This window comes from Halichoeres trimaculatus, unplaced genomic scaffold, assembly GCF_033239565.1.
Source record: "Halichoeres trimaculatus isolate MK-OKI-2021-1 unplaced genomic scaffold, fHalTri1.1 fHalTri1_scaffold_18, whole genome shotgun sequence".
In the NCBI taxonomy this organism is placed as follows: domain Eukaryota; kingdom Metazoa; phylum Chordata; class Actinopteri; order Labriformes; family Labridae; genus Halichoeres; species Halichoeres trimaculatus.
Genome location: NW_027437196.1, coordinates 4406466 through 4427522, shown reverse-complemented (window position 1 = coordinate 4427522; position 21057 = coordinate 4406466). Strand labels below are relative to the sequence as shown.

General features: G+C 40.8%; 1 protein-coding gene across 1 annotated transcript in view; it reads right to left on the bottom strand.

Annotated features, from left to right (window-relative positions):
• LOC141807526 (cadherin-20-like) overlaps nt 1-20676 on the bottom strand; it is a 153727-nt gene extending 133051 nt beyond the window's left edge. The window contains exons 1-2 of the mRNA XM_074693613.1: nt 20568-20676; nt 1992-2091 (exon numbers count right to left, since the gene is read on the bottom strand). The gene's annotated coding sequence lies outside the window, so the exon portion shown is untranslated. The remainder of the gene's footprint in view (nt 1-1991; nt 2092-20567) is intronic.
• Between the last annotated feature and the right edge of the window lie 381 nt (nt 20677-21057).

The window sequence follows — 21057 nt, the reverse complement described above, 5'->3', positions numbered from 1 at the left end:
GAAATTTCAAATTGTGGGAATTTTTGTAAATGTTTTGCAATTTTTTTTTACAATTTTTGAAAAACTGATTTAACTGAGTTTTTCAGTTCAGTGAGATTTGAATCTGAAATATCTTGGGCCTGCATCCATTAACAGCTAAACTTCAGTTTCAGCTTGTTGATATTTCGTCGTAGCATTAGCAACAGCATTAACCTTGTGACAGCAATTTATTCATTTATGCATTTATAAGGATGGCCTCTTGAAATGGACTATCTAACTTTCAAGGGGTTCCTAATAAGGCATAGAATGCACATAATACAGTACACAACAACATAACAGAGTACAAATACACACACAAACACACTTACACACCCAAACAATGCCCTCAAGTGCTGAGTCACTTCCACTTACAGCAACAAAGTAATGTCTTTAAAACAGACAAAAGTAAATAAATAATTAAATAAAACAATGGCAACAACATAGAGGCCAAAATCAAAAACAGGAGCAAGGAATTTGTAGATAAGTAAATAAATAAGACTTAACAATAGGAAAAGATGTAATTGATTGTAATGAATATGAGAGCTCAATCCAGTTAGCTGCAAGGTATGTAAAGAGTGACCCTGGCTCCAGTCCACTCAACACTTTGCCCAAAGTTGTTCTTGATTTCTCCTTCTGGTGTCCTCACTTTCCCACTGACCCATCCTTTAGTTTAGGGAATGAAACCCCCCAAAACCTAACCCACCTGGTGATTTCTAATGATGTGTTCTCCCAGCGACCACTGAGCACTATTTCTGTTTCTAATCCCCGTCCCTGACAGACACAGCCAAACAGATTGTTGTTGGTCAGATAAATAGCTCTGAAAGATGCAAATTTTTGGGGATAGATGTGATAATCATCAGTCAGCAGCTCCCAGCAACTGTTACCAGAGCTTCCTGGTGACTGATAATGATGTCTACAGTATGGACGGGGCTTTAATGAACAGGCTGAATAATGAGGAGAAAATCTATTTTACCATGATGCTGCTTTGGACTCGTTTAGAAAATTTATTGTTAAGGTTTCTGTCTTCTGTGGCAACCTCGCCAGACCTCTTTGATGAAGCTAACACTCCAAATAATAAAGCACCCACCGAGAAAAGACAAGTTTAGGATCGTTTGTCTAATCGTGATGAATTATGTCGTCTAATTTCTGTAATTCAGATGAAGAAAGTGCAGGAAACATCCCCACATCCCCACTTTGTTTACTGCTTTCTCATTTTAAGTGTCGTCCGCTGTGCTTGGACGCAGCAGTTTTCCCAGAAGCCACGAGAAGCAGGACTTTGGACGTGCCAGATGCCCCCCTGTGCTGTGGTAGACGGCCAAATGGCCAGTGAGAATTGACAGATGGGGAAAGTCTCTGTGAAGCATCAACGGGAGATAATGAGAGAAAACAGTGAAGCAAAAAAAAAAAGGAAGAAAAAAATTAATAGAAGTCTATGCTTCCATTCTGGACTTCTGGTCAATTTCACATGTGAATGATTGGGAGGCAATGACAACGGCAGCTTCCAAATTGTCAGCTCTATCCTTCCTCTGTGTGACAGTTGCCTGTTTTGTGACGAGCTGGCGGGTTGACAGTGATTTCTTGGACCGCGGTCACGCAAACTGCCATCGGTGAAGTGATGGACATGTGCAGTGGCTGCTGGGCCTGGCTGCCTAATTCATGATTCAGCTCCTTGTTACTGTAAGAAGCATCTGTGCAGTGAATTAAAAAAGGCTGGACCTGTCACCCTCAGCTCTGCACTCGGAGGTCCTAAAAAACACAATGAAAGTGCTCATAAAGCATACTGATGAGAGTGATGAGCTGGAGTCAGCGCGAGCCTTTTAATTTATGCTTTTCAGCCGGTGGTTGGATTACTCCCCTGACATATTTGCATACACACACGGTGACCGTTTGATCCGAAAAGTCAAAGGCCCGGGGTGTCAGAATGGCTCAGTGGTTGGAGCATGCACCCCACCATCACAGGCTGTAGTCCTCACCTCAGCAGTAGCTGGTTCCACTCCCGGACACGACCTTTTGCTGCTTGTCATACCTCACGCTCTGCTCCCCGTGTTCCCTGTCTGTCTCCAGCTGTCCATCCTTTCAACAAAGACAAAAACATCCAGGGGAAAAAATAAAAAAAATGGTCATGACTCACTGTTTTATTTTTTCAAGTTTTCAAATATTGAACAGTGGAAATCTCACAACTTGTCAGAAGTTTCTCAATATATTAGAAACTTAAAGTAGAATTCAGTTTACAGTCAATCATTCTGTAAAAAAAACAGGTGTGCAACATCGAACACAGTGCATTTCTCTGGAAATCTGAGGACAATGGATTGTTTCTCTCTCCTCTGCAGTGAGGAGATTAAAAAGTTGATTAGAGAGAGGACAAATGCATAAAAAAGAACAGAAAATGATCGACTGCTCAACTTAAAATGATCTTAAATGCTCTAAAGTGGCAACCAAAACCAGACTGATGGTGGAGAAATTACAAAAACCACCACTCGAATGGATTGAATAAAAACCAAGATGGCAAAGACTAAGTCAATAATCAGCTCCAGCTTTGGCTCCTGTAAGTTCTGCACTGTAAAAAACAATGTAATTTTACAGGAAATGGTCTGTAATTTTTAGCAGATTTTCCCTGTTTTCTTATTAAACAACAAAATGCTAGTAGATTTACAGATATTTTCAGAAATTTTACACAGTCAAAAAAAAAAATCTAAATTTTACATTTGTTAACCCTCATTTTTTTTCCGTTTTTCAAAACCATTATACGAAACTGTAAAATTAGAGAAATTACCAGTAAAATGACATCCTGGATGTTTTTTTACAGTATTATGCCAATGATAGTGCATAGCTGAACCCTGAACCCTCCTCACTCAAATGTAAAAAAAAACAAAAAACAAAACAAAAAAAACCTACAGTTTGTTTTTTTGCATTACAAATGCGTTATTGTACATTGGGAAATAGTATTTTCACAGGGAATTACTAGGGGTGTAAATCACCAGTTTCATGACAATATGATACAATATTGAATCTTTGGATAACGATATGATATTTGCTGATATCACAAAGTCTGTCACGATACGATACGATACGATACGATACGATACGATACGATACGATACGATACGATACGATACGATACGATATGATACGATACGATTCAGGGGCCTTAGATCGATTCAAGACTATATAATGTCCTCACTGAACACAATCAGCAACATTTCACCTAAGGCAAAAAAGAAATACAAAACAATTTTGATAGTTTATTACTGAAATGTGGAACGATGTGCTGACCTTTGGGTATGACAGTTTGTAGAGGATTATAGCCATCTGTATGATCTAATCATGTTTTAAAATTAAAACTGGTTAAATTCAGATAAGGTGCTTTTTTGCCCAATTACCTTATGGGTCTTACTGTTATACTGTAATGTTTGATTATTGTATCAAGTAATGATGCAACACTATAATTAAAAATGACTAATTACACAAACTTTAATATTGACCTCCAACATTTGACCATTTTCTATCAAACCAAAAATGTGAAGCTTTGATTTTAATTAAACCCAAACATTTCTATTGTTCAAAATTAGAACTATCAACTTAACTAACTTAACATTGATAGTTTTTTTTTTTTTACTGTGATGCCAGATAACCACAGTTTGTATGTCAGTGTGATCAGACTTTGTTTCACTGTGTAATAGTCGATGTGGAGGAGGAATGACACTAAGCTCTCGCCGTTTTACTTTTTAATTATGTGAAATTTCATGAATCAGTGCGCTACAAAATCAAATTATGAGATAACTCACTGCAGTCGTGTGGTGATGCTCTCCTGTCGTCTGTGCAGCATGCATCCTCTGCAGTCAGGTCGACCGTATCTTACCCGGATACAGGAGAGCTGTTTTATGATTGGCCGATATGTCTGGCTCCCTTTTAGCTCTGTGATGCTAACAGCGTCTTGCTACGCGTTCGCCTACAGCGGTGTGACTCGGTGGGTGCTGAACGGTACATTTTACAGCAGGAGAAATATCAGGCGTGGCGTGTCAGAGTGTGAACAGGTTCAAATGTGTGTCTCATACGCTGAGTGCGTGAGGCTTGAGAGGAAACTTCAGAACGACTTGCGGTTGGACGGAAACGGACATGCGTGTCCGGTCGGGATTTCAAAATAAAGGCGTACATTAAAGATCACGATGTTGATAGATGTTTTGACTTTCCATCGATGTGATTGGATCATTGCTTAACCAATCGATGTATCGATCTATATCGATGGATCATTACACCCCTAGAAATTACTATACAGTGATTTGACTCTAGTTTAGTAGCTGTCTATATTTAGCTCAGCTAGCAGCCCGGTGCTCTAAGACGTGTCTGTCCTGTGTACCCAATCAAAGCTAACGTAACCTCACTCTTCATTTTATTGATAGACTCTCAAGTTGGAACAGACCACTGCAGAATAACTGCTGACTGTGGGTTGGAATCCTGTCTCCTGTTTTGGGGCTGCAACGATTAGTTGACATAATAGCCTACGTCGACGAAAAAAATTAATCAACGCAAATTTTAATAGTCGACGCATCGTATTATTGTTTTTATTCTCGTTGTCACATGGTGAAATCAAATACCAGGGGGTACTACTCATTTATAACTTCAGTTCACAGCATGAGGCGCTGTGTTATTGGATACTTTTATGGGAAAAGATCACTAAGTTCATACGTGAGGAATATTGATGAGGAAAAATCTCCACTCCCAGAGAGCGCTGTGTGCTGACGGAGGCTCTGCATCTCCAGCTCGGACAGCCTGACAGCTCCCGGAGTTTAGCGTCTGATAACGTGATTTAGAGAGTCTCCTTTACTCTCTGTTACAGACAGTTTTTCAGGATCTGAGTCACAAACTTGTGTCAAAACTCCCCTTACTTTTGAAAAGAGAGGACATTTATCTGATGGAGCTCTCACTCTCAAGCTCACACTGCAGCGGTAACACTCAGCGGTGAGGAGGAGGGGCAGAGTGTGCATGAGCGAAATAGCGCATGTAGAGAAATGAAACTAAACGCTTTGTCATGAAGAGCTGGGAGAGTGTCAGATGGGATCATACAGAAAGCAAAGCAAAGCCCCAATAAGCAAATAAACATTAGAAAACACGCCCAAAGTCACTAATAAGCGGTCTGTCCAACACTGCGTACAACAACTTCATTTCCCTGTTGCCTGCTTCATTCATTTTGAGATTTATTTATTTATTTTTTTGTATAGCCTAGTACTTAAATTTTTTTATGTCATCATGAATGAAATAAAGACAAACAAACAAACAAACAAACAAACGTGACACAGGGCTGACCAATCAGAGGAGAGAACCTAACTCTGGATAAATGCAGTGAAAATGCAAAACACAGGTTGAATTATAAAGGTCTGCACATCTTGAAGGTCAAATTAGGTTGAAGCTCAAAATAATCCTGATTAATCGACTAATCGAAAAAATTATCCATAGATTAGTCAACACTAAAAATAATCGTTAGTTGCAGCCCTATCCTGTTTATCTTTCTTCTGCTCTTCTGCTCTTTTTCTGTCTGACAGTTAGGCTCCAGTGTCCACCATAACCAAACTTCAACAGCTGGCGTGGTGTTGTCATAGAGACCTGATCAGGAAGCTTTGAAGCAGCATTTTAAAATAACCTGTAACCAGTAACATTGGTGCTGATAATCTCACACATCCTCTCATTTCTACCATGAAGCAGAAATATGAGCAGAGTTTGTAATAGGAGAGGTAAAAAGAAGCCCGTAGCTGTGCCGAGTGAGAAAGTGAGGGCCACCAGGGTCACACATACAGCAAATAAGATTTGGGAGCCTCACACTTCTCTATATTGAATCAGTGCAAACAGAACTGTCACATAAAGTTTGTCATAGACTGAAACAGCAAACAAGACGCCACACAGCTGCTGTAAATTGTTGATATAGCCGGGCTGTTGAAACAACGTCACAAATTATTCAAATGACAAACCAAATCTGGCTGAACAAGGTGTCTGGAGTCTGTCAACAACATGCAAGATTGATGGGAGTTTTTTTTTCTGTCGTTTTGAAAAAGCAGAAAGAAAAGAGAGAGAAAGAGGGATAGAGGAGGGGTGGGACATTTTTTTCCTGACAGTTCGTTATCATTCTCTCAGTTCCCGCGTTGGAGTGAACGTCTGGTCGTAGCCTGATGAATAATTTGGATGGATGTGGAGAAAACAGAGAAGGACGTCGCTGGAGACGAGTGCTCCGCCGTCCCCGAGGTGACGGTTGGTGCGACTTTGAGCGGGATCAGAGAAAACTCGACATGATGTGACGCGGGTTTGATCATGACCTGATTCTCCAGTCAGTCAGCCGATGCTCAGGGTTCTGTCTCACAAACCTGACGCGCAATAACCTGCCAGTCAACAAGCAAATAAACTGGATTGCCTTTTTGTATTTTCCCTCAGTCACATTCTGTCAGTCGGCTCCAAGTTTCTCAGCATGACTGAGCAAGAGTGTGTTCGTGCACGGCGTGTGTGTGTTTGTGTGTGTTTATTCATATGACGGACCCCTGGCAGAGGCTGCTGTGTCTCACCGCGGGGACCGTCTCTCTCCTCTGCAGTGATGAGATGTGTGAAATGCGAGATGCCATGCAGAGTGATCCATGCCTGCTGTGCGCATGAGGACACAAATCAAATCCAATATCGAGAAATGTTATTGGGAGAAAGGGAAGTTGCATGGTGGATTAGATGTAGTGACTAACAGCCGAGCGGAGCAGATGGGGAAAAGTCTCAGAGAAGTGATTTCCATATAAAAACAACTCGGACTGTAAAGACAGAAGTACAAAATCTGTCTTCCTGTCCCTGCTGTGCCTTTTTTTTGATACCGATCGTCACAGACGGCCTGCTTGAAATGAGCAGCATGTTCTCACTCCCATATCTTCAAATATGTTGGCTTTGTCATTGGGTCTACCCTTCAAAATCTATGAATCCAGTATCACTCCTCGATTCTGAGTTTCTTCTGCTCTGATGAAGTCAGGTGTTATGGGATTGTCACAAAAGCGACAGACGGGTCCAACTAATTTCAACGCTAATTTAACATTAGCCAACTGTCAGTCGCTTTTCTGTGAAGTTTATATTTTTGTTTTATTATTCTTTATCTAAAAATATAAAACCCTTCTTACTGTTGACACAACATATGTCATAGAAAGCCCTGATCTGTCTGTAAATCCATTATCAAGATAGCACAAGATGAGAGCTTAATGTGTCAAGAGAAGATCTTCACAAGATGAGGAGACAAGATCTTCACGAGATGACACGAGAAGAGACAAAATCTTCACGATACATGAGAAACTCATGGAACAAGACGAACAAGCTCTTTGTAAAACAAGACAAGACTTTAATGAGACAAAACAACGAACCCTGGTTCGTTTGGGCATATGTGAACACAGCAATCGCGCTCGGATGCGGAACAAAACAAGCGGGTTGAGATCGCCAAAAAAATGTGGTCTCTGATCACTTCCATTCCAGCCTTGTAGCGGTTCCTGTGCAGTGAGAACCCAAACACCCGAGCAACCGGCACAACTGACTCATAACTGTGTCTCACACTGTGGTGATGGGGGCAGTAATGAGCTCAGTTGACAACTGTACAGTCAAAACAGTAGAAGAAGAAGAAGAAGAAGAAGAAGAAGAAGAAGAAGAAGAAGAAGAAGAAGAAGAATTGACCACAGCAGCAGAAGAAGAGAAGGCTGAGGAACTGAAGAAGATAAGTCATGGGCCTTATCAAAATGCCTCAACACTGTCAGGACTCTTAAAAACAACATATGTTAGTCATATAGCTCACATTGTTAGCCAGATAAATGCTATAACGCTAATAAGCCACACACGTTGTTGATGCTCCATGGCTGTTCTTCCCTGTGGAAAGCACTGGGTAAGAACATTTATGAAGATAAGGAAACTCTTCGCCTTCTGGGTATGATTTCCGACCAATGAGAGAAAAAAAATCAAGCATATGTGGCATTTGTTTACAACTTTGGACCGCGACAGACTTTTGCCTTGTGAACACAAACAAACCAAGTGACAACCGCTACAGTTGTATCATTTTTGCCCCTGAGTCAGTACAAAACAAACGAGCCACAGGTGTGAATACACCCTAAATCTTCACAAGACGATGTCTTTATGAGTTGAGAAAAGATCTTCATGAGATGAGACAGATTGAGATCCTCACGACATGAGATGAACAAGATCTTCTCAGGATGAGATGAGCTCTCTATGAAACCAGATGAGTTGAGATGAGGCTAACACGCTTTTCACAAGACAGGACAAGATGTGAATTGTTCATTTCCATTACACCTAGAATTGCTAAAAACCTAAATATAGCAATAAAAAAAAAATGATATGGAAACACTAAAATTTTGAAAACCTCAAATTTTGATGAAAAGTTTTTACGCTCCTAGGAGGTGGTTTTTCAGGAGTTTGGATATTGACGTTTATCAAATAAGTGCAATTCAAAGTCTACTGTTTAAAATGCTAAAATCCCAATCCCAAAGAACTTGAAACAATTGCTCAGATAATAAAATACAATAAAACTGAGATACTAAAATACTGAAGTGTATTTTTGTTCCTACATGTTTTGAGTTGGCGTGATCATGGCCGACAGTTTGACCAGTGAATAAACACACCAATGTTTCGAATCATCATGAGTGCAGCTTTGGACAAACTTTATGTTTTGTTTGACTAATGTTGTCTTGTGGTAAAGGAAACACCACCAAGGCACAATTGTTCTTCATTGAAACTCGAGAAAAATCACTTTTGGTTTGCAAAAAGGTGCAATGGAAGCGCAGCTAATGAGACCTTGATGAGATCTTTGCAAGACAAGATCTTCATGAGACGAGACGGGACGAGTTCTTCACTGGATGAGACAAGATCTTCATAATATCTCTATGAGGTGTTGAAGTCATTACATAAGGGTCTCTGAGCTGCTTTACAGCACTCTGTTGCAGCAGGCTTCAAACACCAAGGTCTGCCCATAGCCGGGCTGACCAATCAGAGGGAAGGGGGTTTGAGTGTGGGGAGCCTTAAAGAGACAGCGACCAAAACAAAGCTGTTCACACAGAGGCTGAAGTAAGAGTTTTCTATAACACCAGAGAGAGAAACATATTATTTATTTGAGCTCCAGATCATGCAGAGCTACTATGGGAGCCTCAAAGGGACAGAATTAAGACTGAAAAACCGTAATATCCACTCTGTCTGAAGGGTCAGTGACTGTTCCCGTGTTTACTACTTTTTCTCGTACTGTTCCTCCTCTTTCTCTAAACTTATTAATTTTATGACGCAATTTGTCAGTTTTTTGGTCACAACCTTCCTATGTAACCTTGAATTAAAGTTAAGAAAAAAATCAGTCTGAAAAATATTTAGTTGAGTTGTATTTTAGTTTGTGTTTTTAGCAATATCCCATTTGTCAAGAAAGTGAAAGGAGTTTTTATAACTTATACTGATGCTGGTTTCACTTTTGGTGACCTGTTGTGCTGTCCATGTATCTGTATTTGAACCCTGTAGACTTAGGGGAAAAACAGCAAACTGTGGATGAATGCAGCAGATTTTTTAACACTGATCTGAAAAGCATCAGAGGGAAGTGGGTTGTTTGTTGTTGCAACTTGCTGTCTCTTACAATCTGTAGACTGAATGCGAGATCACAGAACGTCGCTAGCTTGGGCTAACTTCTGCTGAGCTGCAGAAATGTTTGTGTTATCTTTTTAAAGAGAAACTGCCCAATCTGTGGGTGACAGGGTTTGATGATGCAATGCAGCTTTAATACTCCAACTCTCCAATTCTGCAAGCGTTCAGACATGAAGTTAGCCTCATGTGAACCTCGGCGTTTAACTGCTGCAGCTGGAAGTGGCACAGCAGGTTTCAGAGTCACTCTGAGTCGAATTTGAGGATATTAGCTTCAACTCTTTCCTACATTGACTCTCAGTCGGTATCATAAACTCACTGAGCTCACATTGTCTGCTAACTTTATATTTGAACAACATGAGCTGCACTCACTGTATTTTCTCTTATCCACCTTTCCTTTGTGATAGCTCTGAATGAGCTCTGAGAGTTTTTGTCAGATATTCTCTTCAACTTTTTGCATCTCATTGATTTTATTTCTGTTAAGTCAACACAGTTTACTCACTCAGTCTATCGTTCTCCTTAATATAAAATAAAGCACTGGTATGTGAAATGGATTTTTCTGCAATTCTTGAGTCTGAGACTTCTTTGAGATTTTTTATTTTATTCTGAAAGTAACCACACTTTCACACATACTGGGGGACAAATGGATTTTCTGCATTGCTGAAGACAAAGCGTGAAGAATAAGACTCAGTGTGTTGTGATTTTATCCGAACATGCACTGACTCCGACATGTTTGCACACACACACACTCCTCCATTCACAGCTCACATTCATACATTATTATCACCTAAACAAATTTACAACCATTTACAGAACAGAACAAACTAAACGACTCAGGTTTAGATTATGATTGCCAATTAATGACACCCACCCCCCTCCTCCCAGTCGTCCTGAGCGCGCCCAGTGTGCCGCAGACGGGCAGAGCAGATGTTGACCTTTGGTTGCTTCGCACAGGGGGAGGGGAAATGATGTGTTATTGGGCTCCTCCATCAGTTCACAGATTGTCTGTGGATATGAGGTGTAAATATTTCATGGCTGTAAATTATATCAACACAGTCTGCTGTAATAGAGCCCAGTGCTGGTTGCATCATGTGTATTTGGATAATGGGAGGTAATTTGTGCTGTATGGAGGGTTTTTACTGAGAGTATCATCGTTAGGTTCACTGTTATGCTGCACTGGTGGATAAACTGATGACAGACGAATGCTGGGGCGTGTGTTTCATCTAAAACTAAAATGAAATCTGCAGATGAACTGATGTAACGTCCATTAAAACACATCTGCTGTTTGAAATAGACAGTTTTTCCCACATGCATTAAAAAATCCGCCATTGATTATCTCAAGTTAGACGAACAAAAAAAAAAAAAAAAGAAGAAGAAGAAGAAGAAGCAGATGTCTACATAAATACATAAATATGAGGTAAAATATCAAGGTGAGGTATTTTCATGTTTATTGCTGTGTTTTAGTTCTTCAGTTCTTGTACATTATTGTGTTAAAAATATATATAAATAAATATTAATAAATAAATGTTTTGTTTTAACCTGCCTCAACAAATTTTGTGAGTGGAGGGATTTTCTTGAAACCCCTATCTGGCCCATTGTCGCCTGACAAAACTGAGCGCTAATTAATTACTATCATTGCAAAGTGGGTTGTGCTCATTAGGACCGATATGTAAAGTGCTGTCTGTCATGCCATGTAGAGCACAGACCGGCTGTCTGTGCTCCACATGGCATGGACCATGTACCTGATAATTTTTACATTGTGTTGGCAAATTTTAAAATGGAGAAAAGATAAAGTGAGTTTTTGTGTGTTTGTCTTTCGAGAAACTTCAAAATACCCCTCCTGGGGCAGTAGCTAAATTGGAGGGAAGACAGTGGCTGTTTTCCAAACCGCCTACTACATACTACATGTGAATGTAGTATGTAGTCTGACTACTCTGTTGGGGCCTGTTTTGTAGTATACTACTCTGGTTTTTAGTTTCAGATGCGGAGCTACAGGTGATAATTTTTTTACCCCTTGTTGTAAATGTACAAAAAAAACTATGGGCAGATCTCGTCCTTTTAGTTACTTAGTTTATCATATTACACAGAATTATCATACTTGATCTCTAATCTTACACCAAAAGTTATCTCGTTTGCTGAAAATAAATCTGAAATAGATCTTTAATTTTTTATAGAATAGAATAGAATAGAAAATACTTTATTTATCCCCGAGGGAAAATTCAGGAGTCACAGCAGCATTTAAGAAAACAAAAGTAAGAAAGTGTATAGAAAGTGTAAAAGGTCCACAAGGAAATAGATGACGACAGCCCGTCCACCACTCGTCCACCACTCTCCAGCCCAGCCAGTCTCCACCTCCACAGGGTCCAGGACTGAGCCTCCCCAGCAGTCTGTTCAGTCTCTCTCCTGGATCCTGTCTGCTCACAGCAGGCGAAGCTCCTCCAATGTGGCGCCGGCGTCCGATGTCAGCTCCGTCAGCCACGTCCGTGAACAGCACGATGCCGCTGGGCTAGCATGGCTATCTTGTCCATCTTATTGGAGATAGATTCCACATTCCCAACAACGATGGATGGAAGGACAGGTCCACGTCGTCACCTCCCAGCTCACATCCGAGAACCAGCACGTCATCCTCACCTCCTCCTCCTCACCTCGAGGGAAATCATCAAGCCCTACACTAGTTAGCATTGACATGCTACAGGCTGCTAACAGCTAATTTTGCATGTAAACAATGCAGCCATGGTTACATGTAGGATCTCCAGACAAACACAGGAGAAAAGTAGTAAAAAATATTGCCTAAGCCACAAAAAGTTTGGTGTCCGTGACCAACAATGAGCCATACAAAGTAATGATCCACTTCAAATACAAAGATGATGAAAAAGAGACTAAAAGAATTACAAGAAGCGGACAAAGACGAGAGAGCTACTGCAACAGGCAGCTACTTGGGCAGCGCCTAGCAACGGGAGGCTGGTGGATAAAAAACAGTTCTATATAATTCACTTCTGTTTTAAAAAGTTTGAATCACTTCAATTCTATCTCAGAGACCGTCTAACGTTAGCGTTGTTGTATTGTAGTTGTAATGCCGACTCATTCCAGTAGATGACGGTAATTCACCAAACCTGCCACCTGCATAGACAAACAGCGTTAGCACCTTGCATTGTGGGAAACATTATACCTGGTAGACGGGTCTGTTGTATACTGAGAAATTTCCCTGGATCAGTAGAACATCCGGGGATTTTTAGTATACTGCAGATTAAGCAAGTTTTCACATACTGACTACTGCAGACTAAATTTCAGCAAAAATGGTAGGTACTGCAAGTGTAGTAGGCAAAAAGTTGGAAAAAAGTCAGTCTGTGCCCTCCCAAACCATCTCAATGTATAGCAAGGTTGTATATCCTCTGTGTTCCCTTCTTAATCCCAGCTACAAAACACCATCATAACAAAATTTACTATTACTACTATTACTACTAAAAAAATTACCCACACTTTGCTGAGTGAGACATTCTCTGACAACAGTGACAGAGACACACAGAGACAGGTAACAGAGCAACACTCGTTAATGAGCAGATCAGAGCATCAGGTGTTTTTTAGAATGTGTTAATGTGATATGTCACAAATTATACCCATGCACTGGTTAAAAAGGTTTTTTTTATCCTGTGTTTGGCCCTGATTTCTCTAACATAAGCTCTGACGCTCTCTAATGTAGCATCCTCTTCAATAGGGAGAGCTGAGAGCTGCGTGAATCTTAACCCCTTGATGCCTGTTGTTGCAAATGTGTAACATGAACGTCAGGTCTTGAAGTAGCTGAAACGACCTTTGTATCTCATTATTACCTACTGATTCATAATTAACACAAACCAAAGATGGTATCAGATCCACTATGTAACAATATCTTGGTCAGGAGATGAACTTCTCATGTCTATTTATGATATAACTTAGTAATTTACAATCTCCACTTAATTTAACATCTATAAGAATGCAAAACACATAAAAACAATCTATCTTTATAAATGTTAATTAATTCAGGCAGTAAGGGGTTAAAGTAAGGGGGCTGACTCTTTATTGGGGAAACGCTTGATGTTGCAGTATCGAGCCCTATGTACTGTAATCCAATATACAGTGTTATACAGTTAAAGTAAACCACAGTACATCCACTGTAAAATCACAGGTGGTAACTGGTCATTTCTGCTGATGGTATTTTACAGTGACTATTTTCTTTTTTTACAACTATAAGGTCTTCACAGGTTTAAAAATAATAGAAGATCGCACACCAAAAGACAGCCCAGATAAATAATTGATATCACTCCATACAAATCCTCCTCGAACACACACGCAACATTTGGGTCAACAATTCAACAGACAGAGATCACACAGAGGCTCAAAGAACAGAGAAAAGTGATAAATAAACGCAAGGAGGAGGAAAAAATTGTTCATCTTAGTGCGTGTTGACTAAGGGGCAACATCTGGTAAGTAAAAATGAAGCCTATGTGGAAGTGCTAAAAGTTGCTGTTCATCGAGAATCCAAAAGACAGGAAGTCACACAAACACCCAGCCAAAAAAAACAAAAAAAAAAACAGACTTTAACGGCATTAAAAAGCATATTTACAGCTTGGTTCAAAAAACTGCTTGGTTCTGAAACGCCGATCTCACTCACTGCCACCGTAGATCTCATTCTGGATTCATCAAGAGCAAAGACTTGAATCAACTGTTACCTAAATCCAGCTACAGCACGCTTCTAATATATCATCTTTATTCCTGAGCTCACTTTACCCACTTCAATAAAAATCTTTTCTCCCTTCATGTCCTCTTCTTTGGCACATTTTTGGTGTGTTTCAGGTTTTCCAAGCAGAATTCAGCATTTGGCATAACAAGGCCCACATGTCTGGCCTCTCTGTGGTGCTCCTGATTAGACGAGCGAGGCGTTTTTGATGGATTAGTCTAAAATTGATTGTTGTGCCTCCAAAATGCTTTGAGTGATTAGAGAAAATGTTTCCCGTTCCACTCGGCTCCTGCAGCTTCTGCAGCTCCTGCGGCTCCTGACACCGGGGGTAAAATGTATGTTCTGTTACCGAGCAGAGAGAAACCACACGTCCTGCATGTATGTGTGTGTTTTAGTGATGCTAGAGAGCGGCTCACAGCTGGCCGGGCTCAGCTGGGGTCTCACTAAGTCACGAGATGCCCGTGTGTCCAAGTCTGTCCCCCTCCGGAGGGACAACAGCAGCGTACGAGTGTGACCGAAACAAGCGCTCCCTCCTCCCTGCAGCCGTGCAGCAGTTGTTCCGAGTCGCTCTGACCCCACAGGATTTGAGGGGAGGGCCGCTGGTAGAGTTGATCTCCCCGGGGATTACCCCAGCTTGGGTTTTTGGCTCGGCTTGAGACAGAACCCAGGAGAGCTTTCCAGTTTAGGTTGTGTGTGTGTGTTTGTGTGTGTGTAAGGGAGGGCAAGTGTGGCTCTGTACATCTGCCACCTCCTCCCAGGGGAGCAGGGGGGAAGTTAGCTTAGTTTTCACCTCCATCAGGACAGCGGAGAAGTGAGGAGAGTGAGTTTATCTGCACTCCCTGGAGCCGGAGAGGATGTACTGCGTGCCACTTCTTCCCCTGGGGGCAGATTTTAATATTTCATGTCCTGAGAGGAGGAATATCAGGGTTCATTAGTGCACTTTACCAAAGCATCACCCAGTTTTTGGCGGGTTTGGTCGTGCTTTGAGACGATTTATCGAGCAAAACTCTTCATCACATGTTCTTCACATGATACTCTGAGGCCCTAAGGGTAAAAACCAGGAAGAGACAGTCGGACACAGACCTCTTAAAACTGACAATTTCCTGGAGGATGGATGACAGGATAGACTCAGAGACAGGGATAGACAGAGAGACGTGTCGTACGTCATCGTCTAAGCTGGCACTTTCATGATCTGATGTCACTTTTGGTTTCATGTCAAAGATAACTGGACAACATGGCTCGCTAAAGAGTCCCATACATAGACTGTAAAAAAAGATGCACGTCATCTCGCTCAGATTGAAGCGAGGTCGCCACAAAAACTGCTCCCCCTGGTAGCTGGCTGCAGCACAGGTCAAAAACTCTGTCTCCCCATTCGTTCTAATGGGGCTGTGGTCAAGCTTTAGAAAATAAAGACACCTGATGGAAATGTTTCTCACATCTGTATGCTGTGGTGATATGAAGATATTATTGGGCTGTGTTGTATTCAAGTCCTTTTTTTTGTCCTGAAAATTTTCTTTACATACAAAAGACAGTGGTTTACATCACATGTAATGGCATTGATAGCTGCCGATCTTGGGTAGTTTTGTCAGGAAGAGTAAGACTGTATATAGAGTGGGTAGCGTGGCTCCACCATATACCATTGTACAGTTTTGAAGCCAAGAATGGCAGTTGTCAATCATCGTTAAAAGTGACATAAAACCTTGTTTTTTACCTCTTATAACTAATGAAAATGAAACTTTTCAGAAAAAGAAGGACTTGGATGCAAGGCAGCCCAATAATATCCTCAAATCGCCACAACAATCAGACATGAGGAACATTTCTACCAGGTGTATTAATTTTTCAAAGTTTGACCAAAGCCCATCTGGAATGACTGGGGAGATGGATTTTTTGACCTGTACTGCAGCCAGCCACCAGGGGGAGCAGTTTTTGTGGCGACCTCACTTCAAGGCGAGCAAGATGACATCCATTTTTTTTTACAGTCTATAAGTAAGATATGTCCAAAAAGAGAGCCAAGAAGAGATTAGATTTTCAAAAGAAAAAAAACTACTTTTATTTGATACACAGCTCCACTCAGTTCCTCTACTGGGCAGACTCTAGTTCTCATCGTGTCGTAAAACGGCGCTACCTCCGCTGCAGAGCCACAGCTGGGTGCGAGGCGCTCGCCGCTTAGTGTATCAGTCCGCGCCCACGGCGTGCCAGATGTAAACAAACGCAGGTAGTCTGCCAGGACGAAGAGACACGATGTGAACCAGAGCTTTATTTAGCGGTGTTTTTGTGTGAAAGTAACGCGCTGAAAATTCTCTAAATAAAGCATGAATGCAGACCCATATCAGATTTTTTTGGTGGGAGTTCGTTTATTTGTGTTTTTGGTCAAGTAAAATATGGCCCCGTCTGAGTGCAGAGGAAACTGGCAGAGGAGCAGGGAGGGGGTGTTTGGTGCGAGCACTCTGGGCTTCTGCTGCACAAAAACACTGCTGTAGGGGTAATTTCTGTCCTAAACCTTGTGATAGGACCCAACTTGTTCCATCCCGGAGTATCACTTTAAGAGACCTTCATTAAAGAAGCATCTGAAATGTTTGGGGGCATTGTTCCAAAACAACCTCTTGGCTTTGGTTGTTTGGACACATGTGGACACAGCAACCCTGCTAAAGCAAGGCAAAAGAAGTAAGTTGAGTGTATCAAGATGAAGCTGTATCAGCCCAATCCAGGGCCTGAAGCAGCTAGTTTCACCGCAAAGAATTAAGAGACTTAGGTCGACAAAGAATTCTCCGTTTACATCATCAACCATTTCTACCTGAACGTACATGGCACCAATCCTGTTGCCCAGCAATCCTTGACTGCATGGCATTGTCTTGGTATAATACATTCATCATCCATATCTCCAAAGTATTCTCAAGGATCACTTTGTCTTTTAAAACATTTGTGCTGCTTAATAAAGTGCCTGAGTAAGAAGGGGACATGAGGAGCCCTCGAAATGAAATGTCCTTCGATGTACGGCTGTGACGCATTCCTCCTTTAAATACAACCTTCCAGTGTCTGAATAGAGACAGAGCTCATGTGAGGTGGACCGACATACCATTCCTATCCATCCTATTTGCAAACTCAGACATACATTCGACGCTGAGTCGCTGTTTGACAGCGTCTTGAACAGGTGTTCTGCTGGAAATGGTGACCTTGACTAACGGCAGCCAATTAACCTCCAACAAACGGACTCGTAGGTTGACTTGAAGAAGCGTGGAGGCAAAAGTCTCATCCACAACTGTATGTTAAATGCCAGATGCTGAAAATATGATAGCTTTGGTACTTTGCTGTACTGTTCAACGTCAAGTTAACGTTTATTTTTATCATAGAGCATCAAAACCTTCTAAAGGATTGTCTTTCTTCTCAACTGTGTTAGCTCAACCGTCCAGATCTGTACATCCTTTTGCCCCGGAGCGTTAGGAAAAAAGGATAAAGCTGTCATAAAACGTGAACAGGGCTGCAGCCGGGGAAGTGAACAGCTCCTGCTCTCAGAGGCCTTGTAGTCAACAGGGTCACACCAGAAGGGATTCTGTTTCTGAGGTGATTTACAGCGGCTCCAAACAGGACTGTGACCCTGGGGGTGGTGGAGACACGGCGGGTCCAGGTGGAGCAGGAGAAGGTGGGTGGAGGGGGAGGTCGGGCTTCGGTGAGCACTTAATTCTGCAGGCTGAACAAACAGTCAAAGAAAATCCACATCTCTACCTCTATAAACGTGTCAGACACCTCTTTTTCCACTCGAGTGGTCCTGGTGTTGTTCAAAGCTGGCTCGGCTTGAGAATCTGTTCGCGAGGGCCACAAAAGAGCTACGTCTTTGAGCCCTGAGTGCATCAGGAAACACTCGTATAGTTAACGAATGCAAATAGATCAAGATAAAAACCTTGTATTTGAAGTCTGCTCTTTAAAATATCAACAAATCATACAGTGCTCGAGTTCCTGTTTTTTTTGTTTTTGTTTTTTTTTTACTTTTCTCTGAACGCAACACATCATATGTTGATTTTCTGAGAAGGAGCTGAAGCTATCAGGTGTCAAAAGCAGGACCACACTCCTCAAATGAGGAAAATATGAGCCAGTGAATCAACCACACCCATCGTCACAGTCTCTTCAAACTGGTCAGGATGAAGTTTAGAGAAATTTACAGATACAGATTCAAAGATGTTGAAAATTCAACAGACAAAAGGAGATTTTTGGAATAAACTTGGGTTTTTATTTGACCCAGAAAAACCCAACGTACAAATAATATCAAAAACAACTCGGCCTGTATTATAACTCAATTTTAAGTGTTACCATAACAAACAGACCCAACTCAGTGAGACAACAGGACAACATCAATAGAGGTTTGGTACAACTAGTCCAACCAGTATGCGAAAACTTGCAAAATCTGCAGCATGCCAAAAATCCACGGATGTCCTACGATCCATAAAAAATCTTTCAGTTTGCAACAGATCTGTCTATCTGTCATACTATTTCCCACAATGCACTGCGCTAATGCTGTTTGTCTATGTGGGTGACAGGTTTTGGTGAATTACCGCCGTCTACTGGAATGAGTTGGCATTACAACTACAATACAACAACACTAAGATTAGACAGAAGCCCATATAAACCACTAATTCACTCGTTGAACCATGCGTGGATCATATGGAAGTGTTGTTTTTTTCCATCAGCTGTAAAAACAAAAAGTCAATCCCTACAATATTTGTTTCTAATGACCCATATAACTTAAAGTGTAAGATGGAAAATCAAATGTGATGATTCTGCTTTGATTTGATTACAAAAAATTACTAAAATGCTGAGATCTACCCAAAGTTTGCGTTGTACATTTATAATAAAGGAAAAATAAAATCCATCACCTGTAGCTTCGCTTTCTGAAACTGAAAACTAGACTCGTTTACTACAAAACAGACCCAACAGAACAGTTAGACTATAGAAAAAGCAGTTCGCTGTAAACCGTGCCTGCTGCTTCTGTGGACTCATGCTCAAACTTTTTTTTTTTCTTCTAAGGCCAGCTCAAGAGGGATGAGGACACACCTGACCGGACATGCCTATTTTTGCTCCCATTTTTAAATTTTAATCAGCTAAGAAGGAATGAAGACACCAACTGCACAAGAAATTCCTATTGCAGCACATTATTTTTATTGCTTGTATTTTGCTATCTTTTCATTTCTTTGCATTGTAATTGGTTTAACTATTTTTTGTTGTGTTATTTGTATTTCAATAAATTGTAATAAAAAGTCCTGCTAGACTTGCATTTTCATCCATTACTGACTACTTGTTCAAAGTGCAGGTATAAAAACAATTATAGGGTTTTAAAGGTGGTGGGGCACTTTCAATACAACCAAAAGATAACCAAAAACTAACATTCCCTAAAGGTTAGGGGAAGGTTGAAAGATGTCAATTTAACAAAAAAATATATGCCAGGGGAACGTTGGGACAACCAAACATCTAACCAACACAGTACATTTAGAGTACGGGACGCAAACTTTCCATGGGAATGTAGGGGTAACCTGAAATCAAACCCAAAGACACCCTTCTGGGAAAGCTAGAGCTTTTGTTGCTAGAACATTCTGAGAAGGAAAAATTGTTAGTAGGGGTGTATATACTACACTTACATCTGGTATGTTGAAGGCGCTTTGGAAAACAGCCACAGTACTATTACTCAAGGTAATGGAGCACTGGTGGAAACAACCATATCATAAAGGCAGTAAACTCATCAAGAAGAAATTTTTTGATATGAGAAGAAAGACATTACTAATAAATATACAGGAAGGAACTCACAAAAGACAACCCTGAACTAAAAAGTGTGACCCTAGCACAAAAATATGACATTGTGTTAAATTTTAGGCTTAGAGAGAGCCACTAGCATAAAAGAACAGGACTCCAACAGGAAGTGTTTGACCTTAATGGAGACCAGTGACACGCTACTTAGAGGAGTCGCATATTCATCACGTTTTCAGCACGAGGACAACTCACGTGCAGCCAGCGACACTAACGTAAACAACAGAGGAGAAACGCGCGTTTTCTAGCTGAAACACAGTAACTGTTTGTAGTTTGTGTCAGCTAAAGATGACAGTATTAAGGATCGTTGTTAACTCTGTGCTGGCAGTTTGCTCAAATGAAACATTCAGGAATCAATCAGAGAGAGATCAGCGCACTGCGGACATAAACGCCTGAGAAGTTGTTTGAGTTTTACCTGGAGGAAAGGTGAGTCCTGTCTTTCATTTTAACTTCCTGTATTCCATGAGATGAGCCCTCCGTTTAGCTTAAATCCATCCGTTAATGAGCAGAGCAACAACGTAGGCTACAACGACGCACCTAGTGACAAGCAGGGGCGTGTCCAGACATTTTAGACTGGGGTGCCTGAGCATATGGAGGCCCAAAACTGCCAAAATGAAAAATGAATAAAAGTGAAAAAATAAAAATAGTAATAACGATAATAATAATAATAATTGAATATAACATTTATTTATAGCTTACTGTATTACAAATACAGGATCAGCAGACAGCTTTAACTGAAAAAAAAGAAAAAAAAAGAAACTAATAAAAACCAAGCAAGACTAAAACAAAGTGTTTAAAAAAAATAATCTAAAATTAAACTGAACAGTGCTGTAGTGCATCAAAAATAATACTGCAAAATCTTTCTTTAGTTGTATTTTGAAATTCAAAATGACACATTTTTGTTC